The sequence below is a fragment of the Pipra filicauda genome, unplaced genomic scaffold (assembly GCF_003945595.2).
Source record: "Pipra filicauda isolate LSUMZ 115617 unplaced genomic scaffold, ASM394559v2 scaffold109_size3271384_pilon, whole genome shotgun sequence".
In the NCBI taxonomy this organism is placed as follows: Eukaryota; Metazoa; Chordata; class Aves; order Passeriformes; family Pipridae; genus Pipra; species Pipra filicauda.
The window spans coordinates 1,754,150-1,772,675 of record NW_024103540.1 but is presented as its reverse complement, the minus strand read 5'-3'; the positions used below and the strand labels follow the sequence as shown (position 1 = coordinate 1,772,675).

At 39.9% G+C, this 18,526-nt stretch overlaps 1 protein-coding gene across 11 annotated transcripts in view; it reads left to right on the top strand.

Annotated features, from left to right (window-relative positions):
• The window catches only part of EHBP1 (EH domain binding protein 1), a 212,247-nt gene that overhangs the window by 48,320 nt on the left and 145,401 nt on the right, over positions 1 to 18,526 (top strand). The window lies entirely within an intron of this gene.

Sequence of the window (18,526 nt, the reverse complement as noted above, 5' to 3'; positions counted from 1 at the left end):
TCCCCAATGGGAGTGCACCCTTCCTGGGTTTGAGTGCCTCTCTTTAGTGGAGAGCACAGGTTCACTGCATGCATTTTATAGGTGAATGGGTTGAGGCAGGGTGGAAAGGTGGGACTAGCCCTGGTCACGTAGTGACAAGCATTAGTCATGATGTGCTCCCTGAGTTCCCAATCCCGCCCGCGGCATGGGGAAACCGGCTTGTGCACCGAGTGAAAACCCAAAAACTGGCTCCTATGAATCTCTGACTTCTCCAAGTCAGGAGCCCCCAAAACTTCAGGGAGAGCTGAGCTCCTGAGGGCTGTACAAACAACACACTTTGCCAAACAGCAATGCTTAACGTTGCATAGAGCAAGTCCTTCATGAAGTACTTTTTTCCTTTCCCTTCTCTGTGTTGGGCAGCAGCTTCCGCTCTGGGGCTGCCTCAGCTGAGAAAAGGGGAAGCTGCTTTACGTGGAGTTTTCTTGAAATGGAAACTTCTTTTTGGAATACATTTTAAAGGATTGTGGTATCAAGACAGAATGTTTATTGCTCATTAATATTGTTTCATTATGGACTGTTTCTCAGTAACATTATTTACTTTTTATGTTGTCTTTAAACAGACAAAAAAACTACTCTTCTACCAAATTATAGTAGTACCACATAGCACTAAAGTATGGGAAAGCAATGGATTTTGCATATTATCTTTTTTTACCTAAAGAAGCTTTTTTCTTATCAATATCGGAAGTGCTTTGGATCCAAAGCTAAAGTTTATTCTAATCACCAGTAAGTGAACATTTGAAAGGGCTGAAACCAAAGTGGGTTATTTATACTTTTGTTTTTGAATGTCAAGTTTCTATTTTCACTTATGAGATTTGTGAACACAGAACACAGTTTAGTTACTGTTTCCTGGAGTTTCCTTTTCTTTCTCACTTAGTTTATTTTAGTCAGGGAAGTCTCCATCCCCAATTGTCACTATACAACTAACTCTGAATAAAACAATGTCAGTGTATTTCTCAGCCAAACCCTCTGGGTATAGTTGGATTTCCTGTGATGTTGCAGCAGATTTTTTTGTTTCAGAAGGTTATATGGGGGGTGTGGACTGACTTCATGTCCTGCTTTCTAATGTGTTGCTTTTTTCATGTCAACCTGTTCCATATAGAGGTGGCAGTAGTGCATCTGCTCTGTGCTGTTCCTGCTTTCTGCCTCACGCCTTTGCTGAGCAGTGAGGGAGTAATCTTTTGTTATGTGCAAACTTCTTTACAACCTCAGTTATGCTATTAGTTCATCTCACAAGAACTGCCAAATAGTCATCGGTAGGTAGATATTTATTCCTCGGTTTTGGAGGATATAGAAATGGTATTCTCAGAATAATAAATTTAGTAAATAGTTTTACTGCAGAAATTATTGAGAGCTAAAGCAACTATAAAACTGGTTGCTTTCCGTCACCTCTTTTTTTTTTCTTTTTTTTTTTTTTTAACACTGGAAGATACGGAGAAACTCTTTTCCCAGAGTAACAGCTCCACTTAGTGGTGGATGAAAACATGTTCATCGGTTTGAGCAAGTGACAAATGATCTGGCTGACATCCCAGGGCATGTAACACCAGCCTGTTAGAAATCGGGGAGGCAGGAGGTTTATGTCCTCGCTCCCTAAATTGTAAGCATTTACTCACTTCGGGCCTAAGCAAGGGGACATTTACAGTCCTTCGGGACCTTTTCCTTTCTGTCTGAGGATGTTCTCTGCCCTGAGAGGCTGCAGGGTTTCCCTCCCACCTTAGTCAGAAACACTCAGAACACAAAATACTGAAGTCCAAAAAGCTTATGGATGTGCTTTAATTGTGAAACTGCCTGAATTCCGCTAAAAATGCTGAGTTTTTTTTATTAGTAGTGTTAAAAGTCAATCTCCAAAATAATTTTGTAATGCTTTAGTATGGCTGAGCAAAGATCAGCTAAAAGAGATATTCAGCTGCAGTTTGATGCCTCTGCTGGCAGATGCTACCAAATTCAAAACAAGATTATTCTGCCCTTTCAGAGGGCTTTTTAAGTAGTGGTGAGGTGATTTGTGCAAGATAACTATGTTGTAAATTAAAATGAAGCAAGATACTTGGTTTTCTTTGTGACTGTTTTCTTGTTTGGACATTACATTACTTCATGACCTTGATTATTGTAAGATTTTTTTTCTATGTATTTTTATTGTCTGAGTCACTCTGTGTTTTTATTCTAGTAAGTGAAGTTTGTCATCTACTATATGTCTAATCCATAAATAGTTGGATCATAGAGCAGTTTCTTATTATATAAATCTTGATATCAATTTTCCATCAACCTCTTCCATGTCTTTATCTCCTTCACAGCTGCGTTTTTGGATATTTACTGATAACTTTCTTGTCTCTAACTTCATATCTCTTTAACCACACTCCGTGTAATTAATTATTTGCTTTTTCTTGACAAGACAGTTCTTGGAATTCTCTTGGGATTTTTTATATTCTTTTGGATAATAACATTGGATGTTCAGGTTGGCTGTTGCAAGTAGGATAGCAAGAAATTCATAACTGGGAATACGAGTCAAAGCATGGCAAAGCACATAATAACATCCTCTGAGGAGGATGTTTCCTTGTTTACTGACAGCTTTGTAGACAGCTGCCTCCTACATTCTTAAATGAAACTGAAAGATTCATAGAATGTTTTCAGGCTTGGTCTATGAAACAACTTATATTTTTTTTGAGCCCAGGTTTGTATCTCTAATAGCTCATAAACGGCATACTGATAGATTCCCATGTTCATGGTAGGTTTCTCCGTCTTCCCTCTTGTGCCTGTGTTTCACCTTTGTCTATGGGTTGTTCACAGGGCTCAGGGTTGTGAGCGAGCCCTCTCCAGTAGCACTGGTGGAATCGAGGCACTGGCAATCATTGCTGTGTCCCTGATACTGACTGTATTCCTCTTTTTATGTGGCAGGCCTGTCAACATGTGGTCTTTACTTAGAACAAAAGAGGAAATCCCAGACCTACTAATTTGGCAGATGAATGGAGAAAAATGCCCCACCTGTTTTTGAAGCTTTGCTCATAGATTCATGTAAGCCGTGGCTGGAGGCAGCCTCACCTGACTTGTAATGTTGCCTGAAGGCAGCGTAATTCCAGACAAACACTTGCCTAAACTGTTTTAAAAATTTTTTTAAGATGGTCTCTCTGTAGAATTGCCAGCCAGCCTCTTCCAGTCCTCCATTGTCCTGCTTGTTGAGAATCGTTCTGGCCCAGATCTCTGTTGATACAGTTTCAGGCTGCTGCTTTTTGTCTTACCAATTACAGCCTTGGAGAACAGATTCTGCTTTCCACGTGGCTGGAGGCTCCCTCCTTCTCGCCTCTGACTAATCAACCCCAATAATGTGATCGTGGTTACATATGGGATTTCATTTCCCATGTTTGCATTAGCAGATCATTAGCATTCCCTTTCCATGGACTCATTTATGTGAGGGAGTGCTCAGTGTCCTGCTCTGCTCCTGCTGCCCTTTGCTTTCAGGGACTAGCAGCACCCAGCTCTGCCTGCACACCATCACCTGCCTGGAGGAGCATTCCAGGCAGCATTTCCAGGCTATTCTTGGATTGAGATCTTGGAAACTGAACTCACTACTGCTTCTGTCCTTTCTAGAGAGTCTTCCAAAATGTTTCTGTGCCATTTTAGACCACAGTTTTCTAATGGTCCCTTTTTTAATATTAAGGTAATATGTGGTGAAAAAAACCCACGCCAACATTTCAAGGTTAACAACGATTTATGAGATGTCAGATGTACATCCTTCTGTGACGCACAACTATGCTTCCAGTAATTTTTTTATGTCTTAACCAATAAAGGTATTCTAAGTGGTTTCTCTGGGATAATATGTCCAATGGAACTGCTGAAATGAGAGAAAAAAGGAGTTTAGAGTTTCCTGTTTGTGCTAGCCTACAGCAAAGAGTTATAAATACTGACAAGTTTAAGCTGAAAAAATGGGATCTGACTTCTTCTGTCTGTCACTCTTGCATCCCTTCAGGAACCCCAACCCAAAAAGAGTTCTGAACTGGCCTCCATGCAAATGTCGGCAAAGCCTCTGAATGAAAGAAACATTAGGAAATGTTACTGAACATTTGACATAATCCAGCTTCATTTTATTGGTACAAGTGTGTTGTTTTGTGGTTGTCATCCCCAAGTCCACCCTTCCCCCCATCGCTCCCGAAATTCTGCATCATGGTTGCTTATGATGATTTCTCATTTTGAATGCCCTGAAGCATGTTTTATCACTCACAGGTTTGGAGAGATTATTTCTCTCTTAAAATGCCTATCTATTATTTTTAGGCATGACAACACAAATAAAGGTGATAAATAGTGTGAAAGTAATGGGAAAAAGAGAGCAGGAGGGTGGGATATAGAAATAATTTATTTCTGGTCTTAAAGGAGACCAATTTTAAATGTGATACAATAAAATGAGGTATTAGCAAGAAGTTAAGTTTTCATTAGATACAGCTCTGAATATGTTGTATTCCAGATGAAGCTTTTCGAGAAATAGCTCATTTGAGTGGGAACACTAATTAGCCCGGAATTTTTGTAAAATCATACTTTTTTACTGAGTGGTTAAATTGCTTTTACTACAGTGCTGCTGCAGCACTAACTCTGCAAGAGCAAGTTTTGCTTTATGTCCAAATGAAAGCCCAAGTCTAATCTTCCCACCTGTTTCTGGAAATAAATGTTGGGAAGCAAATGCCAGCATAATGTAGGGAATTGAAATTCTGAGTCCTGCTGATGCCGTTTGCTGAAAGAACCTGGGGAAAAAGAATAGGATGATTCCTTATTTACTGCTCAGTTTCTATACCAGAATTTATTAAAAATTCATGGCTATCTCTTCTAGTGCATGTGGGAGCTTAAGCTTAAATTGGCTATTTCCTTTGTTTTAAGAAAAAAATACTAAAAAACCCCTCTATCCATTAATTTTGTAATTTTTGCTTGAAATAAATTTTTGCTTAAAATAAGAATTGACCAGGTTAACCTTTTTTGAATTAAATGTCTGCATTTAATATATTTAGAGTAGCTCATAGTTCAGACATGCTTTCCTGGTCCTTTAATTCCCCTGTCATATTCTGCTGTGTGTGATTATGTGAACTGTGACTGGCTGCCTGTGTAAATTAGGCCGAGTATTCTGGACTAGATAGAGCTAGGAATTAAATGCTGCTTTGTCAGCTGTCTCACTCTTGCTCTGCCTTAAATGTAATAGAGAATCAGAAAACTTGTTTTACTTTCAGTTTTTGCTTACATTAAATATTTAGCACTTTGTTCTAGTTGAGAAATCTCTGAGATTAGGTTTTTGGAGCAAAACTTGCAGAAATTGTCATCTTGATTGGTTGCTCTGGCTGTAAAGGAGCCAGGGTAGGAAATCTTCCTCTGAGGCCTGATTCTGTGCCTTGCAGCAATGCATTGTTGCTCCTTGTGCGCACCAAGATGGCATTTCTGGGCAATTTTGACTAAAAGTGGAATATGATCAGGGGCGGGGTCCTGATTTGGGAAAGGAACAGAAGAGAGGCTTGTGCACAGAGCAGATCGGTTTTAATGTGTCTGGGAGTGGGTGAGTCTCTTGTCTGTCCAGACTGACCCTATGGGGGTCCCTTACTTAAACAACCCCCTTGAATTTGGCATCTTCTCTGAAAAGTACAGAAGACAAAGGAAGTGGAAGTTACACTTGAGTTCTGACAGAGAAATTTTACACCAAATGCTATAGGACAAGTAAATTGCCACCTGTATTTAGGGCAAGTGTTACACGGGCAAGGCATGACTGTGGGTATTTTCCCCTCTTTATGTTCCAGCACACAGTAGTGGCATCAGCAGCCCTGGTTTCAGGTAGGCATTGTGAGGGCAAGCACTGCATAAGCTTTTCTGAACAGCTCTGTCAATTAATTGATATTTTGACCCACAGCCACCTCCCATATCCCCAAGAAAAGCCTGGTAGTTGCTTCAGATGGTGCTCACTCAGGCCATGCTGCTTGATGTCTGCAATGTCATTTTCCTTCCAACCAAAACTAGGCTGTGCCCAGATCACCTGAAATTGGGACCACCATTAATCCTTTTTGTCATTAATATATAATAATCTATTAAAGCAGAGCTAAGAGATGACAAAAATCTTATTTAAATGAGAATTCTAGAGAAATTGTTGAAATAACTTCCAATATCTAATTAACTTTTTACACTTTTAATACCTTTTTTTATCTTGAATGAACATGAAATGTGAGTCCATCTAACTCCTCTCCACTGTGTTTTTTTCAAAATTTTCTTTTGTTATTTGATCTTCATCTCCTAAATGAAATGCAGTGCCCGAACTGTCCTTTAAATAGTGTTGTTTCTGATGTTGTGTTAATAGCTGCACTAAGTGGATCTACATCAAATATAATTTGGCAGATGATATGGCAGTTTTGAAAACTATATTATAGCATTTCAGCTTAAAATTTTCTGGTGAAGGAGACATCTCATTTTTTTCATCTTTATGCTACAGTCACATGGGAGAGTGTTGCAAGTGGCAGCTGGAGAGAGAAGGGCACTGGGCACGGCAGCCCGGGTGTGAGGCACTGTAACATTTACAGCAAATTTATATGGTTATTATTGATTCACAGTGGTAAAGTACAACTGTTTTCTAAATTGCTTAGAACCATTTTGTTTAGTTTTTTTGATGGGAGGTTATTTCCTGCTAGAAGAACATTTCACCTAATGCCGAGCGTTCTGCGCGAGACAACTGATTGGAGTCGCTATCGGTGGTGTTCTTTGCCAGCTGGAGGGAGGAAGCTGATAAACAAGGCAGACAGCTTTGGAAACAAACCTCTAATACTACATTAGGCATGTTTTAAAACCAGCAGCGTGTTTCAGCCACTCTTAGCATATGTTTATTCATAGAAAATCAGCAGTAAAATACACTTTCCAGTGCATGCAAGAGCCAGAGTCTGCATGAGGTCGTTTCTCTTTCAGACATCAAATACAGAAGAGTGTCTTGGTAATTGTTTTACAGTGGGGTTCTAATCATACTCCAGGCATAAGCTGAGCCAGGCAACTTGCCTTTTAATAGAAAAGTATTTGCTTTTAAGCTTGTTCAGCTTGCCATGTTTTTTTCTGGTTTTATGTGTCTGAGCGTGTTTTTACATCTCCGTACAGTCACAGCGATGTGTTTGTTCTCGATGTGGTTCAGAATATCATTATGTAAAATACCACTGTCTGGGCAGCATTATGATGGATAAATCTCATTTTTGACCTGGTAGCTGTACGGTGTTGAAACAGCATATGCTGCAGCCATGTAGTACGAAATATTCCGAGTAGAAAATGGAAAAAATGGCAATGCATTTAATGAAAAATATATTTGACATAAGTCACCTTCAAAGGCAGATAATCTGGGAGTCAAATTGAATATTTTGGTTGATTTGAGATAATACCTTGCAATTGCATGTGCTCAAGGTATGGAAATATGTGTCAAAAAAGAATTAAAATACCCATTATTGTGTAAAATGTAGCTCTGCATTAAGCAACTGGATAGGATTGTACATGCAAGCAGTTGTCATTTAACTGAGAGCATATTATTTAAAAATAGTGGCCACCAGCAGAACTGTAGCCAGCTGACAGGAAAATAAAGAGTTCTGGCCTCCTTAAAACCCTTGTTATTAGGAAAACCATCTGACAGTGTAATAGCACTGAGTGTTATTGCCTTCAGTCTCTTATCTTTGGTTGTTAGCTGTCTTAATAGAGTCTAATGTAATAGAAATTAATTGACCTCCATAACTTAATTGATGCCATTTCATTCATTTCCCTCCCAGCATATTCTTCATTCTGAATTGATGCACGGTCATAATGTGTTTTTTGTGTGAAGTTTCTCCTTTCTCGTTGTTTTGCATTTTATATGTATGGGCCACATTGCTTCTTGGACCTTGACAGGCAGCAGAAATGAGCTTTTTCTGTTTTAGCTTGGGTGTGGTGGCATCCTGAGTCTTGACTGGAAAGACTGCCTGAATAAAATGGTATTGAAAAGTGCTGTAAAGGACATTTTGTAACTGTTCAGTATTTTCTCTGTTTCCATGTACTAGCATAAATATAAGATTTCTGCCAAATTTGTGACCCATACAGAGTTGCATCCCTGAACTCAAAGGTTGCTGTTCTGAGCATAGTGGGCTGTATGTCCTGGTTCCTGCCCTGTCAGGGGCTTTAGGTGTGAATAGTTCATTTCTTGTGCCCTCTTCCATTAGTGTTGTTGCTGTTTCTGTTGGTTTCCTTATCTCATTCTGTTTCCAGTAAATTTTTCTTATCTCAACCCGTGATCTTTATCTTTTGTGCCTCCAATTCCCCTCTCCATCCTCTCCAGGAGGAAAGAGAGGGGGAGCGAACAAGCAACTCAGTGGTTTGGAGAGTCTCAGTGGGAGCACTAAATTGGCAAGTACCATTCCTAAACCACCACACTATACTTCAGCATTGTTTCTTGCATTTTCCAGTGGCCTGAAAATTTATATATATATACCAAGCATCATTCATTTAAAGCCTGAAGATGATACAGTTGTGTGTTAAGTCACTTGTTAAATAGTATTTCTGTTTCTGGTGTGTTTTCTGTAGACCAGAACTGAGAACAAACTGACCTGTCCTTCCTGGCAGAATGGCAGGCTGAGCAGGATGGACGCCAGGTTCTTTAAGTTTGTTTTAATACCATGTGCAACACAGCCTGAGATAGGAAACTGCTATGTCTGACTCTGAGGACTTTGCTTGCTAAAAATAAATACACTTACTAGTTTTCAGAGATTTCCTTTAAAGACTCAGGTTTTTTATATAGTTTTTATGATTTATACTGTAAGAGTATTTTGCTCAGCAAAGGGTAAGATTAAAGAAACTCTCTAAATATTTGCTCCCTAAAGCACAACATCTCCGTGAAACAGCCCCTTGTAACAGGAAGGCACTGCCCAAAAAAAGTCAAAGAACACATGCAATATTTACCAAGTCAGAAGTGATGTTGAAAGTTATGTGAAGAATTGTCTCTCTTAATTTATCAGTAAAGTAGGACCCTGAAATGTAAATTAATTACTTTTTTTTTTCCCCGATGAAGAGTGAGGAGTTATTTGGAATGAGAGATTTGATAGTGCTTTCCACATTTGAGTGCTAAATAAATTGAGAAAAGAAGTTCAAAAAGAACATAGAAATCAAGAGCCATCAAAATTTGTCTCTGACAAAACCTTATACTTTTTCACCTCTCTTCACCACTCCCAGGTTACTGGGTTTTGTTTTGGGTTTTTTTCCCAGTGCTACTATTCTGGTATTTGCTTTTCTTCAGTATATCTTTCCCTGAAAATGAAAAGACCGAGATGCAAGACATGGCTAATGGCAATGGCATGGCAAGGTGAAACCAAGGGAGACTGTATGGTCAGGTACTCCGGGCAGAAGGGAGAACAGGAACAGAGGGAATGAGCTGTAGCTGGGCCAGTGGTATAAGAGCAAGGGAAATGCTCTTGCAGAAGTAGCTCCAACAAGTGCCCAAAGCCCCAGTGACAGAGGCATCGGGTACTTGCTTCCAGGAGCAGCCACAGGAAGGAGTGTAATGAGTTTGGGAGGATTTAATCTATGTATTTGTCAAGGAAAGGACAAAATAACCCTAAAAATCTGTCAGCAAAGAATCAGTATAAAGTTTATGTGCTTGTTGTTCCATGAATCATCTGTATAAATGCTCCTCATAATTAGTTTTAATTCATATTACATAATTTTAATGACACAGTATAACCAAAGAATGTCATTTATTAGGAAAGATTTGAGGTATTAAATAAATAGACTGCCTAAATAACTAGTATGGACACTATTAAGGAAGGGTATTATCTCATAGAATATTCAAGATCTGTAGAACAATTTGGATGTTTCACCTGGGCTTCAGTGCAGCCTATTCCATCACTACCTGCATCCTTCTCTGCGGTCTCCCCTTTGGATGAAGCAACCCTCTGCTGCTTCATGAAACCAAGCTCTTTCTGTCTTTAATTTCCTGATTTCTCTTGCTCCTGTTGTGAAATACTTTGGGAAGTAGCTTAGCATCAGTTTGATTCTTGGTAATTTTCTCATTTTATTCCCCCCGTGCCCACCTCCCAGTTCAGTCTTTGGAAGTTTGTGTACAGGTTTTCTGTGAAGGGTTGTCGTCAGTCAGAAATGGTGCTCCCCAGTCTAGTGCTCCCACTGAGACTCTGCAAACCATGTGCTGCCTTCTCTACCCCCGAGGAGAGGATGGAGAGAAGATTGGAGACACGAAAGGTAAAGATCACAGGTTGAGATAATAACAGTGGTACAGAATGATCTCCTTGTCTCAGAAGAATTAGGGCCTCATTTGCCTTGAGCATTTCTTGAGCATGGACATTTCTTTGTCACTACCATAGGAAAAGTATGATTGAAGTTATGTCCTTAAAAAGTCAGTGGATATGCTGGTGTGGTCATGGCTGTTCAGCTTGTTTGGCTGGTTGGCTTTGGAGCCAAACCCTTTCAGAAATGAAGAGAATTGTGTCTGTCTTCATCAATTACATTCAAATCAAATTTTTTTGCAAGTGCAAGATGCAAGATGTTATTTTAAGTGATAGCTAAGTTTCTGGAAGTCATAGTGTAGATGACCTTGATCTGGTGAGACACAACTGGGTAAGCTTCAGTCTCATCCGTATTATGCAAAATTTTTCTGTATCCCATGGCATGTGCAAAACTTTTTTCCTATAGTAGCAAAATCACCACAATTTTTAGAGACACCATTCTTTTTCATTGGAAAACATCTGTCTCAGTGCACTGGAAAGTGAAAGGGAGGTGGAGAAAAGAAGGAAGTCGAGGGAGGTAATTCTGTCCTTCTCTGCAGTCCTGGAGAGGCCTCACCTGTAGTGCTGGGTCCAGTTCTGGTCTCTTCTGTACAAGAGACATGGAGCTCCTGGAGTGAATCCAGTGGAGGGCTGTGGAGATGATGAGGGGACTGGAGCACCTCAGTTATGAGAAAAGGCTGCAGGAGCTGACCTGTTTAGCCTGGAGAGACTGTGAGGGGTTCCTGTCGATGTCTATCAGTATCTGAAGGAGGGTGTCAAGAGGATGGAGCTGAGCAATAGGATGAGAGGCAACAGGCAGAAACTGGAACAAAGGAAGCCCTACTTGAACATGAGGAAGAAAAGCTTTACTGTGACAGTGACTGAGCTCTAGAAAGATTGCCTAGAGACCTGGAGTCTCCCTCACTTGAGATATTCAAAAACCATCTGGATTCAGTTCTGAGTAACATGCTCTAGGGGACCCTGCTTGAGCAGAGAGGTTGGACTAGATGACTGTGGTTCCTTCCAGCCTTACCCATTCTGTGAATCTGTGTGGTTCTTTGGAAGTGTGGTTTAGTTTGGTTTTGGTTGGCTGGTTTTTACCTGCCAGGCAAAGCTGAGTTGGAGCAATGGGCTGTGTATGGCGATAAATTATCCACATGAAAAGGCCAGATGTGTGGGTCAGATTGAACACTTGTGCTGAAGAACGATCCATCAGGTCGTTCTTGCTTCAAATTGCTGAGTAATGCTGAAGATACTCCACACTATCACTGCAGGGAAGAGCTCTCACATTTTCTTCAAGTTCAGTATGAATATGGATTAACAGGTAATCTTCAACTGAGTTTGATTTGAAACTGGGTACGGTGGCACAAGAAATTGTAATTATTCTCCACTCCCTGTATCACCCTTCTTGTACCATTGCTAGCTGGGAGGTTTTTGAGAGGTTATTAAGGCTGTTCTCCACGTGTCCTCTGGTGCATGATGGCAGAAACAATTCTGGAGCCTGTTGACCCAGAATGGTGAGAAACAAGGAACATCTTCGGCGTGATAGTGCCGGCAATTGGGCTGGACCTTAGAATTTAAAAGGAAGGAAATGACCACCATCTCTTAGCATCTGAATTTCCCCAAAAGCTTTAAATCATGGCAGAGTTTGATCCACCCCGTATAGTGTGTCCTGGTGAAACCCCTTGCAGAACCCTAGCTTTGCGTGGTGCTGACAGTGTGCTACGACCACTTGATGGCAGCCTTTGATTTGGTACATGCCTCATTAGCCGTAGCACAGTGCAGTGTGGCTGTAGTATTTGTAATGGAATAACACGTAAGAACTAAAGACTGCAAGGTATCTGGTTAATGTAGAGATGAAATGAATGAAACAGCAAGGCTAAGCTTTCCTGACCCTTCATGAGAGAATAGATGAAAAAAGGAAGAATGAGGTATTGTGCCGAAGGGAGATGATGAAATTCAAGATCCACACACATAATCTCTGGCTCAGCCTCTGAAATGTTAATCCCTGGCTGGAATTATTTGAGCTGTAGATTGCAATTTATCATCAAAATGGCACTGTGTCAAACAATACTTCTTGTATGTGTGATGTTTAGAACTATCCAATTTTAATATAAAATGGTTCACAGAGTGCTGTCTAATGTTTAAGTAGCAACTCATTAAGCTCAGGATGTTTTTGCTTATTTCTGTAGACTTGTGGTAATCATATAGATTTCTATTCCATAGATTGCTCTTTGGGACTTTTACTGGCTATATAGTGTATTTGAGGAAGTGACTTGTTTTGAGCAGAGCAGTGACAGCTGATGGGACTACTTGATAGTAATTCTAACACAAAGTGGCCAGGATGTTTATTTTGAGGTGCTCAGTTAATTTTTACAATGAAGAAATCTGCCAAAAGTTTGTTGATGGCTTAAAAATCCCCAGGATTTGAGATTAATGTTTTGCCAAGTTGTGCAAACAATTATTTTGAGGTTACAAAAAATATTTTCTCATTATGTTTTACAAGCTAGAATGCCCTTCAGGTTTTTCTTCCCTTGCTTTTAAAGTATGCCAGTAGAGGGAGTAGAAAAATTACCATCCAGTAAGGATAAAATATTCAGCACTAAAATTCAACCCTTTCTCCTTTAGAAATCTTAGTTTTTCTTACTGTAGTCTGTTACTGAAAGTAAAAGAAGATAAGCACAGTCCAGATAATTTCTGAAATGTAAGGCTGTGTGAAACAGCATAATTATTAGAGAAGAATGTTTTAAATCCAAATATATATTTAGAAATATGAACTGCAGTTTTTTTCCCCTGGTTTGTTTGAAAATTACAAAGTGATTTTATTGGTACAGCAAACCCCAACATGTTTTAGTGCATGCTAATTAATTCATTTCTCTGCATTTATTTTGAAAAGTGTCCTCTATATAAATGTGCAATTAAATTGTGTTAGACTTTCACAAAAAGCTTAAAAACTGGGAGGGGCAGGGGGAGGGCTGTTGCACGTCTTGCATTTTTTGCTTGGAAGAGGTGAGAGACTGAAGGAGGAGAAGGGAGGAAGCAGAGTGTTAACCGTGCCAGCCTGTCAAATTTATAATTCCTCTGTAGAAGTTGTTTCAGAAAGTGCTGAGATTTGAAGCAGAAACTATTTGGGATCTTCCCATGTTTAAAAAGTCTCTTTCAGCGTGGTGGTAATTAAAATTTCGTCTAAAAAACATGCCAGTATCAACAAGAGATTTTCCAAGTGTTTGGTGTGTTTGGTTAGCAGGTATATACCCAGCATTTTGGGATCACAGGCCTGACTGAGCAGTCATGATGGCTGTGAACTGAACTATGAAGGAGACATTTGTCTTGGAGTGGGACCTTTTGTGTTAATCCTTCCAACCTTTATATCCTAGCATTTCGTGATGATATTTAGTCAACAAATAACTTGTATTGTGCACTTGTGATCCCTCTCCACCAGCAATGGGTGACTGTGTGGAATAAGTATCAGTCTTAGATAAGAATTATTATTTTATTTTTTATTTTTCCTGCACTGTGGCCATTTTTCCTCAGAGGCTGGTGCTTAAGTGGCAGATATAGTTTCTAGATTAGTATTTATAAGTGGATGCTCAGGAGATGAATGTGATTACATTGAGTGTAGCTGTTTATTTGTGCATGCAGTTGTTTTCTGTGCACCCAAGATAAACATGTTATCAGAGTATTTCTGAGCACAGATATTCATGTCTCAAAATCACACATACCAGTGAAGCTTCGCCGCTGTCTGCACAGCCCAAACACCCTGGGCACAGAGTATGTAAGCACAGTCACCGGAGTTGTTCTGCTTTAGAAAAGGTATTTTTCTCCTCTGACTGCCTTTTGCACGTCTCTGTGGTGTGAGTTGCTACATCAGGTTGCTGTTTTCTGGGTTTTGCTGCTGCACCAGCCCTGGTATTTTAGCTGTTCAGGCTTGTACTCACTGCCTTGCTGATGTTCTGCCTCTGTGTTAGTTCTGTGAGTTACAAGGAGACCAGGCATGCTTTCAGAAATGGGTATGGGGCAGCATTGCACAAGGGTGTATTTTGTGCTGTAGCATCTATTTTTATTAGGTGGTTAAAGTTTTTGCAACTTAAAATCAGTCATCCTTTAGTTGAGTCTATGGTGTTGGGTTTTTTTGGCTTAAAAGTATGTTCTAAATGGTACGTCTACTAGAATCAAGAAAGTTATGCTTAATTCTTTCACATGGCTATGAAAGATAAAACCTGTGTTTGATAAATGAGGAGTTCAAATTTGGTTTGGTAATGGCCTTTTTACCTGGTATTTTGACCCCTACATTCTGTAGGAATTTGAGGATCCGATTTGATTAACTTAGGAACTTTGAGCTATTTAAATGTTTGTTTAAACAAGATATACATACAAGATGCCTAATTAAGATTTGCGTGTTCCATTTTTCAGCATGGTGCTGATTAAACATTAAATCTGTCTTTAAACCAGAAATTGTACAGAAGCAAGTCACAGCAAATCTTGATAGTGTTGTTTTGTGTTCTGGCTGGAAATGCTATGAAGTTGTCTGTTACAGAACAGCCTTTAGATTTGCCTGGGATGTGTACATGGATTTCACTGTTAGGCTTTAAAAAACTATTTTCTTCTAAAGTCAAGATTTCAAATTGCTGTACATAAAAGGAACAAAAGAGTTCTTTAACTTCTTGTCTCCAAATTTTTTCTGAGTAATTCTTCTGTATTTTAGAGCTGCAGATATCGGGGGGAGGGGGGGAATCCACATTTATGTACAGTGCCTGTGGATTTTTTTACTGAAGCAAAGCTAATGGCTGTCAATAGAAGTTCCTTCTGAGCTTACTGTGATATCTAGCTCCTATATTTCTTTATAAGGAGTGTACTAAAAATAAATAGTGGCAATCAGTCTCTTCTAGGAATTTGACTTCAAGTTTATCTTTTGAAGGAATCCAAGTTTAAGTGCCTGAGCAAATTTTGACCGGATAGCATCAAACAGATTTCTGTTGTACATGTTGTGAGCTTCTGCATTCCTGAGCTAATTGGATGTAAAGTGTCACGTAGAATTGTAGTATCTGTTGGTGAACCTGGGCAGACAATAATAATTACTAGGTTGAAGTGTGTTTTCTGTGCAGTTGAAGCCCAACAGTATATCCTGGTTTTTATTTAGGATAGGTCTGGTTTAATGCTAGTTTACAATTATTACTCACAGAGCATTATCATTTCAGATCTGTGCATCTACTTTTAAGGTACGCCAATTGCTGTAATTAATTAAAGTGCTGCAGATGCTGCTGGTTAAGCCAATTTAAAGAACAGAGCGTGAATTTCCAGTTATGTGAGCTAGATAATGATAATGCCTTAACGTGGCAGTCACTCCTGTGAGCCAATTACTGCTCAGATAGCTGAAGCAGGGCTGTGGTTCACTCTCTGCCTCCGTCCATTCCGAGAATACACGTCTCCTTTTTATGCCTTTTGCTGCTGAGTAATCTCAGTTTTCCTCCCTGGTTGTGGGGTGGTCCGACTGACAGCTTTTACTCTTAATAAGCTTAGAGGTAATAATCCCAGTCCTGTAGGTCACATGTACAATATGCCTTTTAGTTTCATTTTTTCCTGCTCTAGTTTTTGCCAAAGCATCAGGCTCCCTGTAATATTATATGAGTGCTATTGCTAACTGTCTGGGACTGAAGCACTACTTTCTAATAATTGATTAATGCAGATGTCTCGTTAAGTGCTTTTATGTAGCAATAATTACGAGATTAAACCTGCTTATGTTTTGAGTTTTTTGGTTTTGGTTTTGTTTTCTTTTTTTAATTTGCTTTTATTATGGAATATTTTTAAGTATGAATGGATCAAATATTAAGTTAATTAACATTGAGATTTTTTTCAAATCCGTAAGTTAGGTTAACTTCACAGCCAAGAAGTAGAGAGGAAAATATTTCCATTCAAGGTACTCTGTATTTATTAATTTATTCTTGTATTTGTTTTAGATGACAACATGACACATTAATAATAAACCATTATCAACATCTTTGCCTTTTGTACACATGTGAACTTGTTTCTTGGGGAGCTTTAGAAATGCTGAAAGTACCTGTGCCTGTAACACTCCAGGAATGTTCCTGATGTAACTGGAATGTGGAGAATAACATCTTTTAAAAGAATGTGTAAAAACTGACTATTTGAAACTGATATTTCCTTTATATCGCTTATTTTTATGAGTTATAAATTGTGCAAGTCTAATAATAATATATTTAGATATTTTAAAAAAATGGGCAGTGGTATAATGTGGGACATACTTGCTGTTTGACTTGCCAATGCCCAATTTCAAGTTTCAGGCTTAGACTAGGGAGAGTCTGTGCCGTGAAACATGTCTGTGTTTTCCAAGCCAGCCCTACGGTTGTGTCAGGTACGTTTGAGCAGAGCTGCTAATGTATTAATACCCTCAGGAGTGGCAGCCCCTTAGGACCATGGAGTGGCTGAACCTGAAGAAAATGAGTGCAGCTGAGTTCATATGCAAAGTGGGGAGAGAGTGGAATTTTCCCAGAATCAGAGCAGAAAGAACAGGTTTTCTTCCTGGATTTGTAAACGTAAAGCCTTAAAGATCTGGGAGGCCTCAGACAGCCTGGGGTAGATGCACGGAGAATGAGCCCTGGAGAGGAACAGGGGAACATTGTTTTGTAGTAGCTGAAGCTTGGGCCCAGACAGAGAAGGAGGAGGAAATTGGCTGCAAAGGAGAGTCCATAATTTCTGAGAGGGAGTGGAAGAGAACAGAGTGCACTACTTAGATGTCTCTGGCCTCATTCCAGAGAGTGGAAATAAAGACAAGAAAGTGCATGTGAGCATTTATTGCTTTGTCCTTTTGTATGTTCTTATGTGACCTGAAGCAAAGAAAAAAAATCTTTTTGGAGATCCTTAAAAAAAAATAAATCTTTGTTTCACTCCAACCATCCCCTGTCTGCAAGGCTGGGGAGCTGAGTTCACACAGGCTGGAACAGGAAGAGTAAATCTCCATGAAATAGTGCATGAAAATGCAACCACATGTGATGACTGAACTGCTCTCAATGCATTGCTGTCGAAGCAGGTGGTTTCTTTCTCCGTCCTCTCTGCTCCCCACTTTATGTGCAGCAGCCCCTTCCATGCTGGTGCTCCCCTGGCCTTTGGAGAGCTCAGCTGTCTGACCCAACTGAAACACTGGGGTTTTTTTTCTGGGTGAGTTTTCTTCTGGTTTAGTGAGAGGAACCGGGCTGTGAAAGAAGAGCCAGTAAAGTGCCAGGGCTGCTGCAAGGCAGAAGCATATGGCTGGAAAAGTGGGATGCAGGTAGGAGATGAGTTAGGAGACAGACTCTGTGTCTGATGGGCTGCAGTCAGGTAGGAGTTGGTATGTTGTGCCTCTGCTCTGGATGAGGGTGGTGAGGAGAGGGGGTGTGTCTGGGACCCCTCATCCTTTTCATGCCCTGCAGGAGCTCACACCTTGTGCTGCAGTACAGCTGCTCTAGATGGGCCTGGTTGCCTTTGCTGGCCCTTTTTGATCAAAACAAGATTTCCATCTCTCCTCTCCTGCTGTCCTCTCATCCAATGCTGTGGAATTTCAGGGAAACCCCAAGAAATCACCTTCTTGTATGTGGAGAACTAGCCATCCTTTCTAAACCCAACTTGCATCAAGTTTCCCTTGCTTTGGCCTGTTTCTATCCTCCTATTATGGTAGGACTCTCTCTCCTTGGCAGTGAAATGAAAATTCTAAGTTCACGCTTTCATCTTGGTGATGTTTAAGAAAGATACTGAATAAACTTATTTTTATGACATAGGGACATTAGGAAATGTTTTATAAAACCACGGATTATTATTGGAAGTTTAGAAAAGAACAAAAGTGTGGCCAGACCTCCTCCTAACCTGAGTAAAAGCTGCACTTACTCTGTATAGTTGCACTAAAAATAAATCCCCTCTTGCAAAAGTTTGCATAATGCTTTGCACACGTGCATGTGTCTGTATGCATGGGTTTGTTTTCATGTGCTGTAAACCCCGAGATAGAATCTCCTGGTTTATAAGGGCTAGTAATTTGTTCCCAAATTTAACAAGGTGCTTAATCATATGGCTTTCTTTAACTTGATTTAATTGCAAGTAGATCGTGTGCTTGAAGTTAGGCTTGCACCTAAATACCTTCCTTAACCAAAGTGCATTTTTGGTGTCTCTATATCACTGTGTTTAATGGACATGGGGGATCTATGGGCCTTATAGATGAGCATTTACACACGTTATCCTGTGATAGCTGGAGGCAGTAACAGCAGATCAGGGCTAAG